At 32.6% G+C, this 15,928-nt stretch overlaps 1 protein-coding gene and 1 long non-coding RNA gene across 3 annotated transcripts in view; both read right to left on the bottom strand.

Annotated features, from left to right (window-relative positions):
- Positions 1 to 15,928, bottom strand: part of Fbxl17 (F-box and leucine rich repeat protein 17) — a 446,310-nt gene that overhangs the window by 100,079 nt on the left and 330,303 nt on the right. The gene's annotated exons all lie outside the window — the stretch shown is intronic.
- The window catches only part of LOC134475303 (uncharacterized), a 90,050-nt gene extending 74,122 nt beyond the window's left edge, over positions 1 to 15,928 (bottom strand). The window contains exon 1 of the long non-coding RNA XR_010046451.1: positions 1 to 15,928. This exon is cut by the window's left edge and continues 37,293 nt beyond it. This is a non-coding gene — a long non-coding RNA (uncharacterized LOC134475303).

The raw sequence follows: 15,928 nt of genomic DNA, 5'->3' as shown, positions 1-15,928 counted from the left end.
TACAGGTAGGTGTGGTGCCAGAAAAGCTTATGCCACAAGATGAGGTTTGCTGAGTACAGTGATAAAAGCCATTCTAGTTAGAGATCCAAGTTGGGTAAGGACACTTAAGACAAAAAAAAAAAACAAAAAAACAAAAAAAACAATATATGCAAGAGGCACAGACTTGGGAACATCAAGTGCAGTCAACTTCCCACTAACCAAAGTAATGGGGCTATGGAGTAGGACAAGAACAGGAGAAGAAATCACATGATTCACACTCAAGATTAAAACAAAACGAGTTAAAAACCAGCACGATGAAGATAAAATAGAACTGATAATGAAACATTTTCTTGAAAATTTTTTATCTTTTAAAAGATACCTGTTTTGAAAATCCTTGCATTTGGCTGTAAGAAAAGGTATTTCACAGCTGTACAGTTTTCTCAGCTAAATTTTATTTCAAATGATCAGGAGATAATGTATATGGAGATTGGTGAGAGAACACAAAGGATAGAAAATGGGCTTTGAGGGTTTGGAGGGGAAAAAGATCAATACTGTTATAATGATAAATAGTGATTGATTTATTAATCTTTTATAGCAAACGTGACTCATAAGAGACTGAAATGTCTTTGGAATAATAAATGCAACAATAATGTTGTATTCACTATAGATCTGTTACATCTATTGTTCTCTAATTCTTTGAAGACAATAATCATTTTGAAATTAAAAAGAAAATACATAATTTAGAGTTGTAAACATGTGGTGACTATTGTATAACACTGTAAATGTCCTTAATGACATGGAATCATACACTTGAAATTGATTAAAAGGTAACATTACATATATTTTGGCAAAATAAACAACCATAGAAAATATAAAACCACCTAAGGTTATGATTTACAGTACACCACTTTATGTAGAGTAAAACAGTAATAGTGACATATGGCATCCCATTCTATTACTGAGTCTACTAATATCTTGCTATACAAATTGCTACCAATTGTTGGTCATATATTTTTTCAGGTCAGTCATACAATACATGATTTTCATATTGGTGCTATTCCCATTTATTTACATATGTATCTATTTACTTTCTGCCCTTGTATTTATTTTTTAAAGTTAAGTTCTTGGTAACTTCCGAGAATGGACCAAACCTGTGACTATCTCATCTCACTCTCTGGAGTGGCTGAGTTTACAGGTGAGTTATTCCTATTTTAAATAAAAGAATACATACTAGTAGGATAAGAAATACCATTACATGCAAATTGTATAAGATCTTTACATAGAATATACTGTTATTACGCTAAATTACAATTGGAATTTTGATGTTATTTCTTACGCTACTAAATGCATTTAAAAATATATCTATTCTTTCTCAGGAATAAAGTACTATGGTAAATGCTTTGTTTTCTCTTTTTAATTTTTATTACTTTATGTCTGCAATACATAATGCTTACACTCAATGCAGGGAATTGGTACCTATACAAAAACACATTTCAATTCTTATTTTCTCCTTGCTTCTCCACTTCCCCCTTTGTTTTGTCATGATCATATTCATTGTTTTATGTTATTATAAAGTTAATTATATGCCAAAGATTTAGCTCTGTGGCATAAGCGCCTACATAGAAACCACAAGGTCGTAAGTTCAATCCCCGGTACAAAAACAAAACAAAACAAATATATGTATACACTTATAAACATACAGAGATTAACAATCAGACTAATAGGCCAAAAAGCATGTAAAACACACAAGACAATAATACTAAATCAAGGTTCACTTTTAGATACATTGTCCATGCTGAATAACAATGACTTTTTCCTTTTTCTATTATCTTTCACTTATATATTGAGTTTTTAATTTAAGAGAAACCATGAGATATTTAAGCTTATGTGTCTGATTTACTTCACTTAACTCCTATCCACAGGCTAATTATTTCTTGATAAATTTAAACGAAGAAGTGAATCACGATGAATTTATTAAGTTTGATGAATTTCTTTTAATGATTACAGTTAATTCAAGGTCTATAATGAAAGTCCTAGTTAGACCCAAATTTAGCAAAAGTATAAAATTTACAGAGAAAAATTATTTAAATCGTACAGTCATCCACATTTAATTAAACAGAAACTGAGTAATTTCATGGTACAAAACCTATCCTCTTTTAGGTAAGGTTTTCATTTTAAACTGAAAGGTATATATTCATGGTGAGAAGAAGAAAAGAAGAGAAAAAGAAAACAAAAAAAAAAAGGAGGGGAGTGAAGGGAAGGGAAGGAAAGTGAAGGGGAAAAAACAAGACAAAATATATAGAAAACCAATATCATCAAATAAAGAATAAGATTTTTCTTATTATTTCCAATATTTTAGAGTCATGATCTTCTGCTATAGTAAATACCAGAATTTTACCAGAACATTTAAAGGAGTAACCTGGGAGTTAGGATTCTTTTTGGCTCTGGTACCGGCATACTCTTTCACTCATTGTGATCCTACCATGGACCAGATATAATTATTAGGCAGAGATGAACAGCACATATAGTGTCTTGCTCCCAAAATTTGGAAACAAGTTAGCCAAAAACTAGATGTGTGCATAGTACAGACATATATATATATATATACACACACACACACACACACAAAATATATATGTAGTATTCACATATATTTGTACATATTGATTCTATAAAAGAAGCACACAGCAGTTGCTAAGACTAAATGTAAGGGGATCTAATTTACCACTAATTTTAATGAAGTGAGAGCAAAAGCTCTGAAGTCAGAAAAAATGGGTTTAATGCTGGTTCTTGCAGTTGTATTACTTTTTTTTTTTTTTTTTTTTTTTTTGTCTTTTTCCTTTTTATCGGTACCGGGGATTGAACTCACGACCGCCTGCTTGCAAGGCAGGGTGCTTATGCCGCTGAGCTAAATCCCCAGCCCAGTTGTATTACTTTTAACAGCTGTGCTAGTGAAACTTTCTAAGCTTTGGTTTTCTTACTGAGAAATGAAGATATTACTGTTTTTTTCCCATGGGTTAATGTAAGAGTAATGTAAAGTATATAAAATGCCTAATAGTAAAAACTGCATATGAGTTGGTACCATTATTGTTATAATACCTGCATTTACTGTAAGATACAACTAAGCACAGAGCACACAATTCTGGAAGCATAGAGAATCATGTTAATTCTCTATCATATTTGGGTCATATTCAACTTTTGAATACACAAATGAATGACTTTGTTATCTGAAATCTCACTGTGAGCCAGGGATGGTGAACCTTTTAAGAGTTTTCAATGATAATAGTTTGCTGTGGCACATGTGCTATACCACTGCACAGGTTTTATGAAACTGAAGGTAAATTGTGGAAAGTAGATTCTTTTCTAATTAAACTTAATCATCAGAACATTTAAATCCTGGAAAAATTGTTTGTCTTGTTTCACCAGTACAGATGAGACCTAGAACACTTATTACTTGGGCAAAAATCCAAGTAAAATTTGAAGAATACAAATAAAGTTCTAAAATAGTTTTATGTCAGTAAGAGATTTTTAAAATTTATAATGGTTTCAATCTAATATAGACAGGTGAATTCACAGCACAGTTGTTAACATTTTATTTTACTTTGTATAGGGATGGCATGGCATTCATGAAAAACTTCTCATTTGCCTTATGCAAACGGATATTTTTACCACCAGATATGACTATTATATAAGCTTTCATGTGGTAAGTCAGCACAATTGTTGCCATTTTATATAATCAAACAACAATAAATATTTCACGTGATACAGTATATGAGCAAAACTCAATTAGAGCCATGAATTATTCTTAGAGAACAACATGAAATTACTGATTTTTTTTTGAAAATTGCCCAAATTTAAGTTATAAAATGCAATATAAACATCCTAACTGGATCCTAACTACATAAAATGACAACACTACCAAGAATCTGCACCCACCCAACTCTCACATTTTAAGAATCTAAAAATTGAGTGTTCATATTAAATGTCTTCCCATTATCATTAATACATACTTAGGACTTTATATAGAATAGATAGCTTTACCTTCAAGATTACAGAAAGCTAATGTCAATTTATACAAAAATAAGGGAAAGCTACATTCACTCATGTATACAAATCACAACTATATAGATAAAAACACAAAGAACTCATAATCTCTTCTTTTTGGATTTTGTCAGGGATGGCTGGCTAATTGGAAGAACTCATGAAAGTACCTTACAATCCAATTAGCACTTCAGTGCAATTAAGTGGTAGAGGCTTCCCTATTCTACAGAGACTGCTTTGATCTTATAGTGAAAAGTGTCCTTCCTTAAAGCTGTGGTTTTGATATTTTCCTCAGTAATTAGTGCTAATTGTAAACCCAAGCCTGACCTGCTATAAACAGAATGTTTTACCACATTTGACACAAGGACCTTAAATCAGTGTTCTCTTTTGTCTATATTGTACTTGCTTATTAAAAGTCTGGCTATTTTGCTCATCATTTGGTGCATAATGGATAAGTACATACTAAAGTCAGCTGAAATAAATGCCTTGATCTTAAGAGCTTGTACGAGTACTTTCATTGATGTCTTTTAAGTAGTTGACTGAATTTCATTTAAGGAATATACTGTAGATTTTCTACACAAAGGATGACTATTCAAAAGCAACTTCTAAAAGGGTTTAGTGACCCTTGCATATTTGGAAAATAAAAACAAAAGATGAAAATGGTCTTTTCATGGGAGCAAACATAAAAGAGTACACAAAACAGTAGAAGTCTGCTGAAAAGTACTTATTTTAACTATATTTGTTAAATCAACTCATGTTTAGATTCATTAAAATATAGGCCAATGAGATATTTTTATATGGAAATAAGATGCTGCAAATACAAAATCTTAGCTGTTCTCTGAGGTACAGATCAGATCCTTTGAAATTACCAGCAGTTCCCATGCAAATGCCAAGCCCCTGGATGTTAGGTGGGAAATTTCCTCCTCAAATATCCTTTAAACACACCCCATTCCATTATTTGATAAAAGCTTCCTTCACAGAAAAAAAATCATTAATGAAACTAGACCCAGTCCAACTTACACTGTCAAACATTCTGAATGAGGACCAACATAGTGTCTTTTAGTAGATGTAGACTAGTATACCACCTACAATTATTAGAGGAGAGATACGTATCTAAATATGAACATACATTACACATGAAATATGATGACATCAATTAGCACTCTTTAGCAATAGTTATTTTGGTGAATAATTTTCCTCTTGGGGTGAAAATCGAGTTTAGAAACTATTTTCTACAAAGAATAATATGATTAAATATGACTAAAACAAAATACAGGATGAGATCTGTATTTTATATCTTTTAGATTTATTTTAATCATTTTAAAACCAAAGTATTATATGCATATAACAAAGTTAAATAATAAAAAAGTCTACTAAAAGTTTTAGTATATCTGTCCCATTCCCTCCTTTCCTTCTCTCCAGAGAAAATTACTTTCAATTCTTTGGTCACCGCTTTGGCTCTTCACTTCCCTATTTTTAAATCACCTTAAGACTCCCCTGATGGAATGCCAGAAAGGCTCAGGAGTATGCCCAACTATGTTTTGAAACTCATTAGGGGAAGGGCTGGAGTTTTAAACTTAGGATCAGACTTTTATTCTTGTGCTCAGTATGCCCCTCTTCCTGCAGGCTCTGAGTCTTGAGACGCTGATTAACTTTCCATGAGCATTGTCTCTTTCCTGAAGGAAATGGTGAAGTTAGGTGATTTTGGCTAGTAAGGGTTTGGAGGCAAAGGAGATTGGGAAGTCTAGATGCAATCTGTATATACTTTCAAGTAATCTTTGTCATGATTACCTTTATTGTTTGTTACTACTTGGCCTCCAGTGTCTTGGATCTTTCTGGAAGGCAAATTGGCTAGTTGTTCTTTGATACTTATAACCTTAAAGCATTTTTATTTGACTTCACTTCTTTCTACTAAGTTGCCCTAATCTCTTAAAAAACATCTTGGTAGAGAAATATGTATAACCAAATTTATCATGTCAACTATTTAAATGCATAATTAAGTGGCATCAATCATATTCACAATGTTGTACAAACTTGGTCATAATTTCTAAAACTCTTTCATCACCTCAGATGATTATTCTTTATGTGCTTTCTAGCTTCGCAGATGGGTTTTGGTTCTACAGGGATGTACTATAATCACAACTAAACTTCAGTTTTACATTTCTTTTTTTGTTGTAAAGGATGATTTATGAGAAAACGCTGAAAAAAGTATCTTCATTTTGTCAATGTAAAATCAAAATCCATTTGTTGTTTTGGATGGAACAACTTTTTACCTCGAATGGGTACCAATGTGATTTAGTAACATGATGAGATTAAGACACAATTCGTCTAATAATTTTGCCAGGACATTGTCTATCAACTATATTAGTCATATCAATATTGCACTCTCCCCTTATTTTTGGTACAGATTTAAATTGTGTATACTAAAGACAATGAGGATGGTGTGTCTGTAAATATTAGAACACTAACTGCTGGGCAGCTGCTGATTAGTCAGCTAGATCTTAAATTCTTGTGGAGACTGTAATTAATTGAAAAATACAAATAAATCTCAAGCACTTCTTGAATTTTGAGGCATGGAAGAACTTGCTGACCAATGCAGACAGCTAAGCTTGTAGTTCTTTTTCCTAAAGCTGGCAGACTGTATTTTAGGAAATTTTTAGTACAGTTTTAATATCTTAACTAATATGCAAACTGAATTAAGTGTAAATAATGTCTTAGATATCTAAAAATATTATAGCAAAAATTACCATTGTAATTGGATATAGCTTTCTATCTTATAAACTCTAGTTTCCTGTATTCCATGTATACCTGTGATCACTTATTCTAAAGTGAACAAATTATTTTCTCTATCTCAGGTATTAAGTACTTCAATGAAAAACTGAAAAGTGAAAGGTATTCAACAGGGTAGTAAAACTTAAACAGTATGTTGTTTTATTTTTTGAGATACAGACTTTCAAATTTTATTGAGACAGCTAACAAAAAACCTGAACATATTTAAAGTATAAATATAATGTTTTGATTATATATTAAATTTTAAACTGGTAAGTGACTTGAGTGCCACTACAGGAAAAGAGGTGAAATAATGAGAAGAATGGCATCAAAGAAATAGAGCAACAATGCTTTTAGGTAGAAGTCTATGGAATACGTAAAAGAGCTGCAGCTCACAAATTTATGACACTTGCTTAACATCACACAGCCATAAGTGATACAGCCAAAACTTGAACCCAGATCCAATGTTCTCAGCAGCTATTTGTGTAGATTTAGGAATTCCCAAAACCTCAAAACAAAGTTTACTTATTATATACACAAAGTAAACCCAGGAATAAGCACAAAATATGATAGTACTATGCCCTCATACTGAGGGCAGGGACATCTTTTCTCATCTAAAAAGGCAATGTAATCTCTTCTTTCTGAGTACAAATATTTGTTACTCTTAATAAACTATTCATAAAAATGGAAAACACTAGACAAGAGACACTAAACTATGCCTATGAAAAAGTAGTTGAAAAATTTGTTCTTGCTTTTTAGTGTATGTTATGAAACATAAAAACTCATTGACTCATGACAAAATTCTTTTAACACAAAACTTACTGTATGTATCAACAAACCCAACAATAAATAAAAGTGGCCTGTGAGCATATATTGAGAAGGAGCATTATAGTAAACGTACTATGTACTTTAAGAGACAGAATTATGCTCTTAACTTGGAGTCTAGTGACTCTTATTTTAGATACAATTCTTATAAACTAGTTTCTTCCTCGAAGTTCTAAGCACATCAAAAGCAGTAAATACAAAGAGTGAAATATTACTAGAATGAAGAACATAAGAACACCAAGATACCATGACCTTGATGAGCTTCTTTCATAAATAACTCTAGAAAGACGATGGCAAAGTCCAAAGGTTGTCCAATCACAGCTTGGAGGCCAAATTCCATTTTTGCTGTGCTAATTATATTGAAACAGAGATGGGCCATGCTTATTCACTTATATCTTATCTACGGCTACTTTCCCATTGTAATGCAGAGTTGAGTTGTAGCAAGAATGCACATGTCTCATAAAACTTAAAACATTTACTATCTGGCTCCTTAGCATAAAAGTCTTATGATTCTGTGACTTGGATTACTGAAAGCATGGATAAATAGCTTTATACATCTCACTGGGTCCTGTAGGCATGATATATCTGCATCATCCAGAAATTGCTGGCTTATGTTTAGCACACAATAGTATATACTACTTAATAAGTAAGGCACTGAAGAAAATAACATATTTAAGGAAGGTTTCCAGGAAAAATGATTATTTTGTAACTGACACAGCATAAACATTTCAGTTAAGTAAGAAGCCATTTGTATAAGAACATCCAAACAAACGACATTTAAAATATTTCCAAAAATTCAAAAGTTGAAATTTTAAATTATTCATTGATACGTCTTGGTGAACAAAATTAAATCATTTCACATGCCCTTGCTAAAATACCTCTCCCCTAAAGATCAAAGTTTATGCTCTAATTCCCTTCAGGCGAGCCACAGTCTCAGGGCTTCAGAAAGCTCATGTTCCCTAAACTGAGCATGTTGGAAACACTTGATACCAGACAAGTGAACTGGTATTTTTGAAAAACTGATGTAACTTAAACTATTCCTTGATCTTCCCCCAAAGCATGCTAGGGAACCTAATTTCCATAAAATTTTCTAACCCAAATTGAACAGCATAATGTGGACAGTGGGGAATAAATGGGTTTGATCAACTATGAATTTATATGACATGTTAGTAAGCTATTGGGGCAAAGTCTTACAATTCAATATTTTGAACACTAATACCATGCTACATAAATTTAAAATGGTGCATTTCAGAAAAATCTCACTAGGGCATATTTGCATACTTGGAAATCTAATTAACCTAAGCATATCTTGAGGCTTTCAAGAGAAAACATACAATAACATTTTTGTCAGTTGAATATTTGCTTGAGGCTACATAAGAATTTTATCATCTGGTGCAATTTAATCCTTCAACTCTCAATTTTTTATGTAGACATGATCTAGTCTGATTATTGGACAGAAACTCCCCCTTCTATTTGGGCTGAAGACTTTAGGGCCCAGAAGCAACAACCTGGTCATTTCAAGAACACATCTTAAGTTGCCAGTGATAACTTTCTGTACCAAACACAGAATCAAAATTCTCTTCTCCCCTGCTTTAGATAACACAAATTAACTGAGTTGCTTTTGTTGCAGACATACTTTAATCAGATTTTAAAACAACTACCATACCATTATATATATATATATCAAAACAATCTTTTAAAATTTTTTTCAGGAGGGGGAGTGCAAAAGGAGGACAGGTGCCCAGACAGGGACAATGCTTGATCCGACTCCCTAAGGGTTACTTTCTCCACCTTTAATATCAAACTCCTCTAGCACAGTTTTCCTCTTTCCCTAAGCCAAAATGCATGACCACAGTAATCAGGAGAGAACAGAAAGAAAGGAACATTTCTTGGGATCCACTGGTTTCCTACTAAAAACCAGCATGGATTTCTTCCTGCACTGTTCACTTTGCTTGCCGGAAGGTAGAGACTGATCCATGGCCAAGAACCTGCCATTCTACAATTGGTGACTCTGGCCATTTATCTTTCTAGGGTGAAAAAAATCACCTTGCTACCTTTGTTATTGCATCTTTCAAAGCATTACTGCACAATGCTCCAATTGTGAAAGATTTGTACTTGCATGGCATTCACCTGTCTTGCCAAATTTCCTGCAGATGCTCCATTGTTAGAGAAGTTCAGTGGAAAATACTGCTCTATGAGAATGGAAATTGTTTATATGAGCATTACTTAAGTAGAAAACTAGATTTATGAAGAATTCCTTTATGTCCAATAAAATGTAGTATGCTACAAATATCAGGAGATAAAGTTAAAAAAGAGAGAAACTGTGAGATTAATTTGCAACAATGTGCAGTAAATTCTGCAGTAATGCTTGTTTTGAAATCACAAATTTGTTCTAAAAGATTCGATATGTTAGAGACCATTGAACATAATGCAAATGCTGCATTTGCTTACACTGATTTCTTTGTCAAAAACACTAGGTGAATACAGAAAATTGTACCCTGGTGCATCAGACTAGGAAGAAATTCACAAGCACCTGCAAGCACACATTTCGAATTTCTACCAGCTACCTCATTTCACCTCCTGTTTTATGCCTTGTTATGAACCATACTCATTTGTATTTGTGGGTCTATTTTTATGTCAAATTTTAGACAAACCTGCCTCTACTGTTTTACCACAATCTGATTTTACTTTAGGTTTTAAAAAAGATACAATGCTACATTTGATCCCTACATATGTAGTCTAGTATTTAGTATTACATATTTCCTAAACATTTCACATGTGTAAACATCTAATTAGGTATGCATCTTTTAAAAACTTTGTATGTCTCTGATAAAGTTTTTGAGTGGTTACCATTAACCCCATTTTTCTATAAGCTACAACTTTGTGAAGAGCATGATGATAACTAGAAATCCTTAGGTCACTTTAGAACTATGATCAGATTTTATTATATTGAAGATCAAAAAAGGATAGAGGACAGAATTAGCATTTTAGTTGATAAAATGAAGCAAGTATTTTTGTATTTACTAAAGCTTTCATTTGTTGAGCAGAAACAACTAGTTCATGATTCTTGGCATTCTAGAGCCCACTGGGCTCTTTTCTCTACCCATCTCAATTCAGCAAGAATGTTATTTCTCCAGCTAATCTATGTCTCACATGCTTCCAAGACGCCTGTTCATACCCTAGGCACAGTCTCTATGAATGTCTGTTTACTTATTATTCTGTCACTAGACTGTGAGCTTTTTAGAACTTTGTGCATCAATCTGAATTTTGAATGGTAGTATAGGTGTCTAATACACAGGAAGTGGCCAGTAAATGTTTGGGAAAGTGGAACAAACAAATGTCCAGTTCTTTCTATCACTCACAGTCATGAGCTTTGTGCAGAGCAGGTGCTCAGTAGATACTTGCCAAATAAATGAAAGGAGACAGAAAACAAAAAGTGTAATTATTTAGAGACAGAAAAACAGAAAGTAATCTCTTGAAAATTTCAAGTGAATCTTAATACAAATAATGAAAATTCAATTTTTTAGGCAGAAGAAAGAAAAGAAAAAAGAACTGTGATATTTTTATAAAAAGGATAGAACTGTTAAATTCTTTCAGAGACTTCCTGGGTCAGTACTACCATCAAGCAGGTCAACTCTTAAACTTTCCAACCAAGTATGTGTTCATTTCATTTTAAACAAATCTCTTGCTACCCTTGAACAATGCTTAATATTATTTTATAGTCAAGAAATTCCTTCCAATGTAAAAGCAGGTCTCCCTTGCCATTTTAAACTAATTTTCTTTTATTATTTCTTATATAGGGAAGGAGAATTGGTTAGCATTCTTATGATAAGGCTCTATATCATATAAGACAGTTATTAAGTCATCTCTTAGCTTTCTGTTTTATAGGCTAAGCAAACAAACTTCTTTAATCTTTTACAACATGACTTATTCTATATCCCATAAGCACTTTTGCTGTTCTTTTACAGACCTTCCCAATTTTCATATTTCCTTTCAAAATGTGTAAACTCAAAGTCAAACAGGTTAATAAAAGGTTTTACAATGCCAAACATAACAAAAAATTATTTCCTAATTTCCTAAATCCCAGAATCACATGAGTGTTGTAGCATGCCTTACTAAAGGCCAATGAGCTTGTAATATCTTTCTGTGCCTATTAGTCATCATGCACCCCAGAATACAGGATTCTGAAAAAGACCTGGCACCCACTCTCTCTAAGGACAGAGGTTCAAAGTTGTGCTGAGTTTAAAATGCTCTGTTCTTACCACCTCACTGCGCTGGATTCTTGGGGAACATAGCCTGTTTGGGAAGTACCTTGTCTTAATTTTCTCTGGTTCTGGTCACAGGTAGCAAACGTGATTTTTAAGAAGTAAAACCAGCCTTTGGAGTCTTGTGTGAGAGTGAGCAGTACTCCCCTGACTCACCTTGAGCCCACAGTCATCTTCTTGTCATGTCTGTGCCCACAGTGTTTGCTGACAGGATAGTTTGCTTTCTCTCTCAGGATACAACCTTGAATTTGTTCTGTATTTTAAAATGTGATTTATATAATTTATTAAGGTGATTTTGAATTCTAGTTTCAGCTTTCCAAGTTTCGGTAGCTCCTGTTAGCTTAGCATAATCTCCAAACTTAATCAGTATGCCTTTAATTCTGTCACTGAAGAAATAATGAAAATGCAGAATGGAATCAAACACGAGCACCAGGACTGAATCTTGATCTCCAATCAACAGAACTCTGTGGTTTACAATGAGGACTTTAGGGAGTAAATCCCATTTACCTAATTATGATGGGAACTAGTAAGAGAAAATCTTATTTATTGATAAGGGATAGCAATTTATAGGCTGAATTAAAGTGGATACTAAATTGATAGTTATTCTATTCACTGCTTTCTTTTAGCTTGTGCAGATTAATGTTTTGTTCAGAGAAGGAAATGACACCATTTTGGGAATACTTGCTATTGGCAAAGCATGAAAATAAAATTAAAACCAATGCTTTGTAAAGGTTTTCTTCTATTATAATAGTTGTTATCACTGTGGAACTTTTAAAGTGCCAAAATTTAACCAACCCTTTAAAATGTAAAATTACAGTAAAAAGAGAAAAATATATTAGATCAATATATGAAGTTAAGAAAAGGGATCTGATCAGTCTAATAGCTGTAACAGTGCTCTTGTCATGCGATTAGGCTATTGATTGATTCAAGAAAGTATTAACTATACAGAGAAGCAAAAACTAAAATTAACTTTTGGGGACAGAAGTAAAACTCAGTGGCAGAATGCATACCTTTAATGTCTGAGGTCCTAGGTTCTATTACCGGAACCAAAAAAAAAGTTGAAGTTAAATGAATTCAGTTAAAAAGACTTCTTTACCTTGCAAACTATAAACTTTATACCCTATTACGTAGTTAAACAAAAAAAGTATAGCAATTACTCTTAAGAGTTATGAAGTCTTTCTTCATTAGTAATTTTTAACAGGACAAATAAACTTAATTTCTACTCAAAATACTTGATCCCAGAGCAATTTCCAATAGATATTTCTATCACTAATGCTGCAGTCACCAAAAGATATGAACAATATACTTAGCAACAACTGCAATGTTCTTAAAGAACAGTGTTATTAATCAAAACACTCACTGTCTGAAAATTCAATGTTGTATAGTTTCTATGTTGGTTATTTTCTAATTATTTTTAGTTCCAAATGAATTATATATGACTAAGCCGTTTTGTGCAACTGCTTGTCAGACATTTATAGAACTTTAAAGAAATAACTTGAAATAATTATAAAAACTTATCTTAACAGATGTATGGAATGTCTGATAAAGGGATATCTGCTAACAGTAAAAGGAATGTATATCAAAAGGAGAAAAAAATATGAGTGGTGATGTTCAGTAAAGTGTTAGTGAACCGACCTTGGAATTGTGTAAACATACAATTCTTTCCCATTTAGTTTTCTGCTGGCATACACATTTCTGTCTGAATATAATGTTAATGCATCATTTATTTATATCAAAGCTTGCCCTAGACAAGAGTACTAAAAATACAGTAAAAAATGTCGGGCTTTGTTCTGGGAGCAAAAGAACTTGAGAAAGTTCTTGTTTTTAAAATATGCTATTTTATAAAACCACTATTCAGATACTCAGTTTCTAGACACTGAGCAATGAACTGCCTGTAAATATACTTAAGTGTGTTCCTCATTCTTCCTTCCCTGTATGTATTTGCTTTGATTGCTAAATTAGCACCTCCAGGATAAGACAGGCTGGGTAATACAAATCTTCTAACTTGGAAGGCTTGCCAAAAATTTTAGGAAATTTTCTTGCTTACAGTAATCTTACTTTTCATTATGATTCTTGAAGACTATGTCATTAACAGGATTAAGTCCACGATGAAGTAACAGTTCGTTGAGAAACAGTACTACCATATTTATTTTCAATTCTAATATATTATCATCTTCTAATCTATTCTTAATAAATACTGAGTTTTTAAAATTCTATGCAATATTCAAGATTAAAGATATAGAAGAAAGATTTAAAAAATATACATGGTCTTGATTTATTTTGGCACTGTTATACTAAAAAATTCAAAATAAATATACCATTGTCCTGGGACCTGGATACCTTGTATTACATGGTGATTTTCATTATGGTGGCATCAAGACTGGTGGCATTTGAGTTTTGAATGAAAATGGGCAGAATGAATTTACCTCATTCTTCAAGAAGACATAAAAAATTACATATTCAAAATAAATAAGGACACACAGACTCTGAATCAATCTAGATGTAAATTTAATTGTTCCATTTTATTACAGGGATAATTGTTTTTTAAAGATTTAAATATATCAAAGATTCCATCTTCAAAGCTTAAGGTAGAATCTTGCTCTTAAGATTTCTAGCTTAGCTAAGTCAATCATCTTAGCCTAATGTTTTTTTTTTTTTCAGAAAAGAAACATATACGGCTGATATAATAAATGGTAATATGAACTTTGCGGGAAAAATGTTTAATATTTCCACATGAAGATAATTATACAAAAGGAGGTCATGTTCTAACGTGATTATATAATATGGAAATTAATTTAAATATTGGTGTACTCAAATTCTTAGAATGTATTATAGCAGGAAATTCAACAAGAAGCTACAATGGGAGTATGTCTGAATGCTGGTGCTGGTGATTTTTAACCTATGACTTCTAAGTCATTCACAGATTAGACTATAAACAGATATCATTTTTATAGACAAATAAAAAATCTATTAATATAAAGAACTTAAAGCCAAATATAATTTTGAGAAGATTATAATATTTCTGTTAGCATCCTGCAAGGGATCATAAATCTCCAGATGTTCTACATGATGTACAATGACTTCGCTTTGGGCTGATATCCGGCCATATAGAAAAACAATGCCTTTATGGAAAACAAGAGACACTATGGCAGCCACTGTTGAATTCCTGCTGTCTTGTTTTGAAACCCGGTGTTGCTTACATTATTTTGTTCTGATGTTTTGTTATGTTACATTCTCTTTAAAAAAAATCTTTATTTTAAAAGTCTATTTTATCTCCATAGGTTATAAGAAGTATAAAGAACATGTTAGGTATTAAAAATGAGGAAAAACCTATGATTTTCTATCTAGATTTTTTTCTTCCCATTCCTTGACTTCCTTTTCATCTGCAATTACTGGATTTGGTGTAAGAATGTCTGAAATATAGGAGGAAAATATTTTTTGAGTTGTTTTGCCTACTTGAAGGTAACAATATTCAGTTTATCAAGAATTTCCAGGTCCAAATAAATACATGAAAAAATGTTCATCATCATTGGTTATTAGAGAAATGCAAATTAAAACCACACTGAGATACCATCTCACTCCTGAAAGAATGGCCAGGATCAAGAAAACCAACAACAACAAATGCTGGAGAGGCTGTGGGGAAAAAGGAACTCTCCTGCACTGCTGGTGGGAGTGTAGACTGGTACAGCCTTTGTGGAGGCCTGTCTGGAGATTTCTCAAAAAGTTGGGATTGCAAATCCCATTTATTCCAGCTATTCCACTTTTAGGCATATTTCCAGAAGAACTGAAAGCATCATACCACAGTGATATATGTGCACCTATGTTTATAGCAGCACAATTTGTAATCGCCAGATCTTGGAAACAACCCAAGTGTCCATCAACTGAGGAATGGATAAAAAAGTTGTTGTATTTCTATACAATGGAGTATTATTCAGCTATAAAGAAGGATCACATTGAGATATTTATCAATAAATGGGCGCAGCTTGAGACCATACTCATAAGTGAAATAAATCAATCTCGCATGTGTGAATACCGAATAGTTTCCCTAA

This window comes from Cavia porcellus, unplaced genomic scaffold (genome assembly GCF_034190915.1).
Source record: "Cavia porcellus strain 051 isolate PalLab524CR breed Dunkin Hartley unplaced genomic scaffold, mCavPor4.1 scaffold_2, whole genome shotgun sequence".
NCBI classification, from domain to species: domain Eukaryota; kingdom Metazoa; phylum Chordata; class Mammalia; order Rodentia; family Caviidae; genus Cavia; species Cavia porcellus.
Note: the sequence above shows the minus strand (reverse complement) of the source record. Positions and strands in the feature narration are given on the sequence as shown.